Here is a 9,138-nt window from a genome sequence, read left to right on the forward strand (position 1 = left end):
TGGTCCTAACTCTGAGCCCGAGGTTGAGAACCTACCCTCGATGGCTCCCAACCCAAATCCTAACCCTCGTCCGACTTTTCAAGGCCCGACGCCTCCTTGGGTAGAATGTTTGGAGACATGGAGCGAAGAGCAAGATCAACCCATGCCATTCAATGGAGACCAAAGCTTCTATAACCTGGGAGAGGGAAGCTCATCAGACAGGGTTCTGCCTATCCTGGTCCGCAAGGTTGCCCGAAATGAAATACAGGGCATGACAGCTCTCCATCGCATCACAGAGGTTGATGCCAATGCAAGAATGCATACCATCCGTACCACCCATCTTGAAGATGCTCGTGAGAGGTCTGCGAGAGATCATGAGGCCCTGCTGCAAGCACTAGCTGAAACTCGAGACGAAGTCATAGAGCTCCGAGTGCGCCAGAGGGTGTACGAAAGATACATGCTAGAAATGGAACGTCAACTGGCTAAACTAAGGGTTCACTAGAGGGATGACTGTCACCAGTTTGAGATGCTATACTTTCTTTCCTTGTTATAAGGAATCGTTTTTCTATCTATGCCCTATGTAGCACTTTTCTATGTATCAACCCAGTACCGTAAGTACTTTTAGTTAGGCCTTTATGCTGTCAAAACTTTCCTACTCCGGATATGATGTAAGACCCTTTACAAGGTCAATTTTCACAAACTTATTACATCATAAATATCAATGATATTGACAGTTGGCTAATTCCTATGTCACTCTTTGTTCAAATACTTTCATCATACTATCGTTGGAGTCTATCTGCAACTCACTCCAGTCAAGTTATTGGACTATGGTAATTTAGCTCCGAGATCATTTCCAATTCTCTTTCAAAGGTTGGATCATGTTATCCACCAACCAATGGTACCCTGTTTTGGATGACAAACGTCTTGTGACCATTCTATGAACTTACTTCTACTCTTTACTAGGACTGCATCATAGGGATGTAGGTCAAACCCTCGGGAACATACTTCTACTCTTTACATGAATGATCGGAATACATCTAGGTTCAACCATAATCACTCATAAACTCCTTTTCTTTCGTATAATAGAATCATGTCGTCATCTAGAAATAGTAAACCGTGCAACAAAACCCCTATCCTTCATATTGATGCCGCTACATTCAAAACCGTAGTAACAGTCAACGTGGCAGTTGTCCTTGCAAACCTCAGCTCTGGCAACGCAAACAAGGCTGGCAAGGGGGTCGACAATTCCGATCATTGAAATTAACAAATGATAACAGTCACAGGCTTGCAAAGCCGTAAAACCTAGAAGAGGAAACGAAAGCGTCAAGCCCAAAAAGAGCGCAAGCGATCCTAAAGACTTGCCATGCAACAACAACAAGTGGCAATCCCTGTCACTTCAGCACCGATCAAACCATACGAGGGAAAACTCCCAAAGTGTAACAAATGTAGTTGTCATCATAATGAGGCTTGCCATGAAATGTAATGCTGCAATTGCCACAAAATAGGGCACCGTGCTCGTAATTGTGGAGCACCGGCACGACCCATCACTCAAGTACTTGACGTCGGAGTCAACCAAGCTTGCTATCGTTGCGGTGAAATCAGACACTTTAAAAGGAATTGTTTGAAAAGGAGGAACAACGAAAGCAACCGCGTCCACATAACTCCGACCCGACACATCACTTCCACCACCGATGCTGGTGCAAGCCAGATATGTCACCTATGCGGTGAGATATGACACCTTCTGAAGGATTGTCCAATATCAAAGAACTCTAGTGTAGACGGGAAGATACTAAGGATCACTGCTGCAGGAGAGACTACTCTGGACCCACGTTGAAATACCTGGGCGTTTCGTTATATTGAACTCATAAACTATTAAACACTAGTGTAACTAGAGTCTTATCTTTTGCAAGATTCCGCCAGTCAAGGAGTCCTCGTGCTGCGTATACTTGCTTTTTGTAGTATACCTTGTTCGCAGCAGTAGTCTTGTAGTTAGTCTAAAGTACTAAAACTCTGTTAGAAGTTGCACTATTGTGTTGTTTGTAACATCGTTTATGATCTCAGTCTAGTGCCTCTTATTCCGAATAGTCCGACATTATCGTACAGCTTGAGTCAATTCAATCGTCATAATACCAGTTTCGTGTGTACATCTCTTTCTCCGTAATCGCCTTCCCAGCGAAGCCGTCATTCCAGAACTCCGAGGTACTGATGCATAGAGTACCTTATGATTCGTGTCCTTCCCGAAGAAACCTCAGCCAAACTTCCCGGAATACCACTCGTACAGTATGTCAAGTTCAATCCGAAGACCCATACGGTTGATCTATCGCTGAGGAATGTATACACCAGGGTGATATATAATCAAGGTTCTATAGGTTTAGAGTTGATGATTCCGCTTTAACTTCTTTTCCTTGTTTTGATGTGAGCTTAAAGAAGAATCATTTATTCGATTGCCTTTTCAATCTTAATTATATATGACTCGTATGCACGAAGCTGCGATTGATGAAGCAAATATGACTCCTAAAATGAACTTCAGTACGGAGACTGCTCAAGACTACGAGTGATCGTGCTGTCATGCGAATAAACTTAGAATCCAATCAAATGCTACCCCTATAACCAAATCGACCTATAGTCTAGCACCTATAGAGATGCAAGAACTGTCCGGTCAACCTGACGAACTGGTCAGCAATGGGTTTATAAGACCGAGTTTCTCACCCTGGGGAACTCCAGTCTGGTTCGTCAAGAGGAAAGACGAATTAGTTAGTATGTGCATCGACTAATGGAGACCTCGAAAAAATTTCCATTAGGGATCATTACCCTCTGCCTCACATAGATGAATTGGTTGACCAACCGCAAGGAAACGATTTAACTTTCAGAGATGGACCTGAGATCCGAATATCACCAGTTACAAGTATTAGAGAAGGATTTCCAGAGGACGACCTTCCTGTGACAACCCGATATTTCAAGACGATATGTTGGGACGCAAGTCAAATTAAGGTCAAAATTTAACTTTCCTAAAATTTTATTTGGGTTAAATAAAGTAGAAGGAATCGTATCAAGGTTTCCAAGCATATAAAGAACACTAAAATCCGAGTTATAACGAAGAAGTTATGACCATTCTAAGTTTTCCAACAGAAAAACGACAATACGAAGTTACGTAAAAACTTGAATCGGAGATCGAGCGACTTTTGGCCGAAATGACCTAAACGAGGATAGAAGGTCTCGTCAATGGTATTTCAGCGGTAAAAAGTCTGGCAAAAACCGACGTCAGATAAAGATGTTATGAATTTTTAAAGAAATTCCTTAATCACGTCATTTTAATAAATAAATAATAAAAATTATTTCATAATTTGCCAACAGAATCTAAACGAAAGTTGTAGATCATAGTCTCACCTTCGCGTGGATATAAAGAACGTCAAAAACGGAGTTCGTATGAGGGAGATATGAATTTTTGAAGTTTAATTAAAATAATTATAAATTTAATTAAAAACTCCCAGTATTATCCGAAGGGGAGTCATCGGATAGGACCGAAGTACGCCTTGCGTACCTTCGTATGCCCCGCGTACTGAGATCAAGGGCCTCGGATCGTCCACGTCGCCCTATCCGAGGCATCCGACCCGTCCGACCCGTCCGAAGCGCCCGACCCGTTCGACCCGCCGACCCTTCCGACCCGCCGTCCCATCCGACCCGCCTCCCCAGCAACCCGTCCCATCCGAAGCCGAGGCAGTCGAGGCTTCGGTCATGCATGACGTACGCGTACGCGCTGCGTACGAGCGTACGCCCCGCGTACCGAGGCGGTTCAGCCTTCCTATAAATAGGATGCGAGGGCTTCCGAGAAATTTGCTCAATTCTTCTCTTTTCTCTTGCGTCTTGCCTCGTTTTCCGTGCCCGTTCAAACCCGAAGCTCTGGCCTTTTTGCTCAAGTCCCGAGGGTCGATTTTACTCCCGAGATTCTCGAGAATCCCGAGAAAAATCCGTTTCCCGAGACGAAACTCTGCCCGGTTTTCCATCTAGCTATCTTCAAACTTTCAGGTGAGTTTCATACCCCTTAATCAACCGTTTTAATTATTCTAAATACTTTTATATGCTTTTAAGGGGGGGAATACAAGTAAAACACACGATGATTATCGTATGTTATATAAAGTTTCGTTTTATACTTTTTATCAACGGAATCGCATGTGATTTATAGTTATTATAAAGAAACGTTCGTATGCAAAATGTATCACGATAACATCATATCTTTTGAAATGAAAAGTGTTGTTATTTATATATAAATCAAACACTCTGCTTATACTATAGGTATATGTGTCCACCTTTCATACTACAAACATACGATTATTTTGGCACGAAAAACATCAATATTTTGAGATACTTCTTGTTAATAAATCAATCATCTATGTTTTATAACTAGTATACAAATGGATTTACTACAAGTTTAACGGTTTTACTAAACCTATTACTTCAAATGACTTTCTTAAACGTTGTTACCTGATTAAAGCTCGTTATCAAACTGTCTTACATACTGTAAGCTTCCTTTCAAAATCGGTTACAAAGGTGTTTTTAAACAATGGTTTTCCGCGTACTTAAACTGTTTTATCAAACAAAATTACTTTCAATCATTTTATAAACTGACATCAAGTCACAAATTCTTTATTAGACTTTTCAACGATTTTACAAAACCTCTTTATGCTTTTATATTATAAATTGCATGCCTCTATATGTATAGTTATATAAGTAATGGTTAAAAGACTTAGAAAGGCTATCCACCCTATTTCCTTTTCGCGCATTGAGATGTGGTCTGGTGGGATATTGGGTATTCGTCCGAAAGTCGTTTAAATATTAGTTATATATCATGTATACATATATGGTCATAAATGTTCCATCAGTTAATTTAGTTCCGATATTCTTAGATAGCAACGGTGTATAAACCTACTTGGTCACTCATCAATTACATTCTAGTAAACTATTATAGGAATAGTTTAGAGTAAACAAAACATTGTCCCTACTACAAGAAATTACACCAGAGTCAGTTCATTAATGAGTCCAGACTACATGTTATATGAAGGAATACTCTTACATGAATACTTATACATGAATACTTTTACATAGACATTATATGGAAAATTACTATTACATGTTATATGTCTAGATACGGTTATATCGTTCGCCTTTCTATCTTTACCTTGTGATTCAATCACATCATCGACAAGATAGATTGGGACTTTATCTCCTAGTACCACATCATACTTTGAGGGACTAACCATTCTGACAACCACTGTTAGCTACAGAGGTAAATGAACAATCTACGGATGTTCTAGGTTGATACCATCGTGGGTATACATAAGGGACTAACTATTCCTAAACCCGGCTGTTAGCAACAGAGGTAAATGAACAATCTACGGATGTTTTAAAGTTGATACCATTTCAGGTATACTTAAGGGAAAAACTAATAAGAGTTAAACAAGGAAAAACCGTCACATTTTCAAGAGATGCGTACTTTCAAAACAGTCAGGTCTAGGTAAAAGACTACTTTTAAAACATTCGGGTCTTGGTAGAAGACTACTTTTATACTAGTAGGAAATATGGGATTTTCTAGAGTTTTCATACTTATACTAAATGTTTCATCAATCATTCACCAGTCTTTCATACCAACTAATCAAAGCAATGACATTAAATACTTATGAACTCACCAGCTTAAATGCTGATCTACTCTTTCAAAATAACTTGTATTCTCAGGTTACAAATAGACAGGTGTCGATGTAAGGTTTAGAGAAGACGGAGCACTCAAGACTCGTCTTTTATTTTGATAAGCTATCATCATGTCTTGTGCTATGAAAGAAAACACTTGTAACTAAAATTATACTATTAATGCAATGGATGATGTTGTTGCTTGTTTACTACTTTACATTTGTTGTGATGCATACATGACGTCCTCCGCCCCAGAACGTTTCCGCCGTTCTCGGTTTTGGGGTGTGACACTTCTGAACTCGATGTGGACGCTACGAGTCCGTAGTGATACACCTCCGATAAGACAAATGTGCCGCAATATTCATGGACTAAATGATTAGGGTATGCCGTCCTTACTTGGATCAGTTCGTCATTGTCCTTATAAATGACCTACTTATCTACTCTTGTAGTAAGAAAGAGCATAAAAGCATCTACGACTCAACCTACCCCGCGAACTTAACAACGTACATTCTACCTTCCACGTCTCGAACTTGAAAAAGTGTCTGTACGATGAGACTCTTGAAATCCCACTCGACAAGATCGAGTTCAACGAGAGCCTCACCTTTGTGGAAGAACCGTAGTGACCATGGACCGAGAGGTCAAGCGGACGAAGCAAAGCTGCATCCCATTGGTGAAGGTTCGCTGGAACGCCAAGCGAGGACCGGAATTCACATGGGAGCGCAAGGATCAGTAAAACTGAAATATCCTCCTCCCTTTTTACTTGATTGTTCATAGCTACTTCCTTGCTTAAAATCTAATTTCGGGACGAAATTCCCTCTAACGGGGGGATGATGTGACAACCCAAATTTTTCTATCCTGTTCAGTCAAGCACTTCATTGGATGTCAAAACTGTTTCTACTAACTTTTAAGCTTTTTGGAGTCTGTGACAACCCGAAACTTCTGTCTCGCACACTTAGCCATTTCAATCAAAGTTAAACATGTTTTGTTGACTTCTGGCACTGTTTGAGGGTTCGTTTATGTGATTCTAAGCTTGAACATGATCAAGGTTGAGTCTAGGAATGAGTCAAGAAGTTATATACTATCAAAACAAGGCCATACATACCTTAAGAGGGAGTGTACGGCTGTACACATGCGTGTGCGGCCGCACACATACCTTCTGGCAGCACACTTCTTTCTAGGCAGCACACCCACCCTATCTAAAGGGTAGACCCCTTTCCTTTCATTTCTTTAAAATACTGGCAGTACACAACACCTTTTCTCTCAAGATTCTTCAACCACAAACCCTCCCAAGGCTTCAAAAACGTGAGTAATCCATCCCTTAGCTTGTTATACTTGAAGAACCTCTTGATCTAGGCCTTGAATCATGAAAGTCCCGTCATGTTCTTCATCTCGTTGAAGGAGTGCGGCAGCAAACCTGTGTGTGCGGCAGCACACTCCTGTGTACTGCCACACACCCATGTGTGCGGCAACACACTCATGTGTAAGGCAGCACACTCATTTGTGCGACCACACACACACACGATAGGACCACAAACCCATTTCTAGGACCCTAAACTTGTACTACAACCAAGTATGGGCTTAGGACACTTCATGGATGCAAGTATGGACCTTGAAAACACATTTAAGGTGGCCATACACCTCACTCATGCAATCCTTTGAGGTCCTAACACTTAGTGCAAGTAGTCCCAAGTTCTTAGAATGGTTCTTCATCAAATCTAGTGGTGAAATACCATCATTTGACTCCTTAATGTGTCATTACTTGTTGATTAGGATGAAATGGTGTTCAAGGCTTCACTTGAACTTTCCTCATTCCGTATTGATCCTTCATTCAAATCACCCGAGGTGAGTTCATACCCCTACGCTTTTTCCGAGTTTTTCATGTTTTCAGGGGGGAATACAAGCAAAAGTACAAGGAAACTTGTGCTCAAAATATATTATTTTGTTTAAGATAATTATATTTTCAGTATACTTTTAACACGGAAAACAGTTTTACCAACCGATTAAGAAATCAACACGTAGAAACAGCTTTCAAAACTAGAACAATGAACTTGTGAATAATATAGAAAAATGTATCATTTTATAAAGGATTCATGCAAATCATAAACATGATTTTCGGTATTATTACTTTTGAATTTGTTAGGCTATGTTTGAGACACATCCTTGGTAACACTCACCACAAGAAACAGAGTGGAGGACTAGTACTCGTGACCAGAGTCTCTTGTAGGAAGAGCGTGACTATTGTGTATAGATCTATACGGGACTGACAATCACGCACCTCACTACTAGCTACAGTTGGACCGTCAGGTCTGCGGGTGACAAAGTCATTAAGAATATCGGCCGTTGCGAGCCATATCCAGTTAGTTATGGTTATGAAGCTCACAACCTAGATATAGGAATTTACTTTTGTAATAATGAATCAAGTGAACTAACCTCAAAGTAATAACCGATTTAATTACTGGAGGGTATTAATAATAATACCTTTAGGACTTAGTTCATCACAGTTTTCTTTTGTTTAGTTTTATTTATGTAATAAGGCTAATATACTTCTCTGGGTGTAACCAGGGTTTTTAAAAGAAAACTACTTTTATCAACACGAGTATGGTAGATACTTGCAAACCTCGGTTTAAAACGGATAATCAACCATCAACCTTTAGGGAAAAGATAGGATTTTCCCGGGATAAACTGGCTATTCAAAACGGATTGTTTTACAACCAACGGATATTCATATTCATTCCACGACACATTTGATTGTACATTTTCTGTACGAACCTAGAAGTCATGGAATGAATGGGTTTTCAAACACGCTTTTCATAAGAAAATATAGGATTTTCTTGAGGAACACTTTTTAATATGATTCAAAGAACACTTTTCCACCAAAACAAAATGCTTATGAACTCACCAGCTTAGAGTCGGAGCATTAGAGTCGCGTCTTTACTATTTTACTTTTGATATGAACAAAACTATGAATTAAACAATGTAACCCTTTTCATATATGTATTCAATGTCTGGTTGTGTTTACTATGCTTGCTATGATACAATTGTTGTGATACTACGCATGACGTCAGCCACCCCCGAACGTTTCCGCCGTTCCGGTCTGGGGGTGTGACAGATTGGTATCATAGCCCTTGTTTATAGCGAACTAAGTATACTGAACCTTACATGGTATACAACTATAAATATTAAGGGGCCTAAGTGCTCTAAACTAAAAATATAATTTCAAAAATACAAGTATTTTTATATAAGTATACCTGAGTATCAGAATCTGTGTCGTAAGTAGAACAAAACAAAGGTATTTGGATGTTCGACACTGCGGTTAAACCTGGTCAGTTATGTAATCATGTCTAGGATCAATATAGACTGATCAACTATATTCATTCGAGACATGACCAACATGTGCTTGGGAGTAACTATGGTGTTGCAACAAGCCTAAAACTTACCTAGATACCAGAAGAGTTCTAGAACCGAACATAAGGATTG

This window comes from Lactuca sativa, chromosome 4 (genome assembly GCF_002870075.4).
Source record: "Lactuca sativa cultivar Salinas chromosome 4, Lsat_Salinas_v11, whole genome shotgun sequence".
In the NCBI taxonomy this organism is placed as follows: Eukaryota; Viridiplantae; Streptophyta; class Magnoliopsida; order Asterales; family Asteraceae; genus Lactuca; species Lactuca sativa.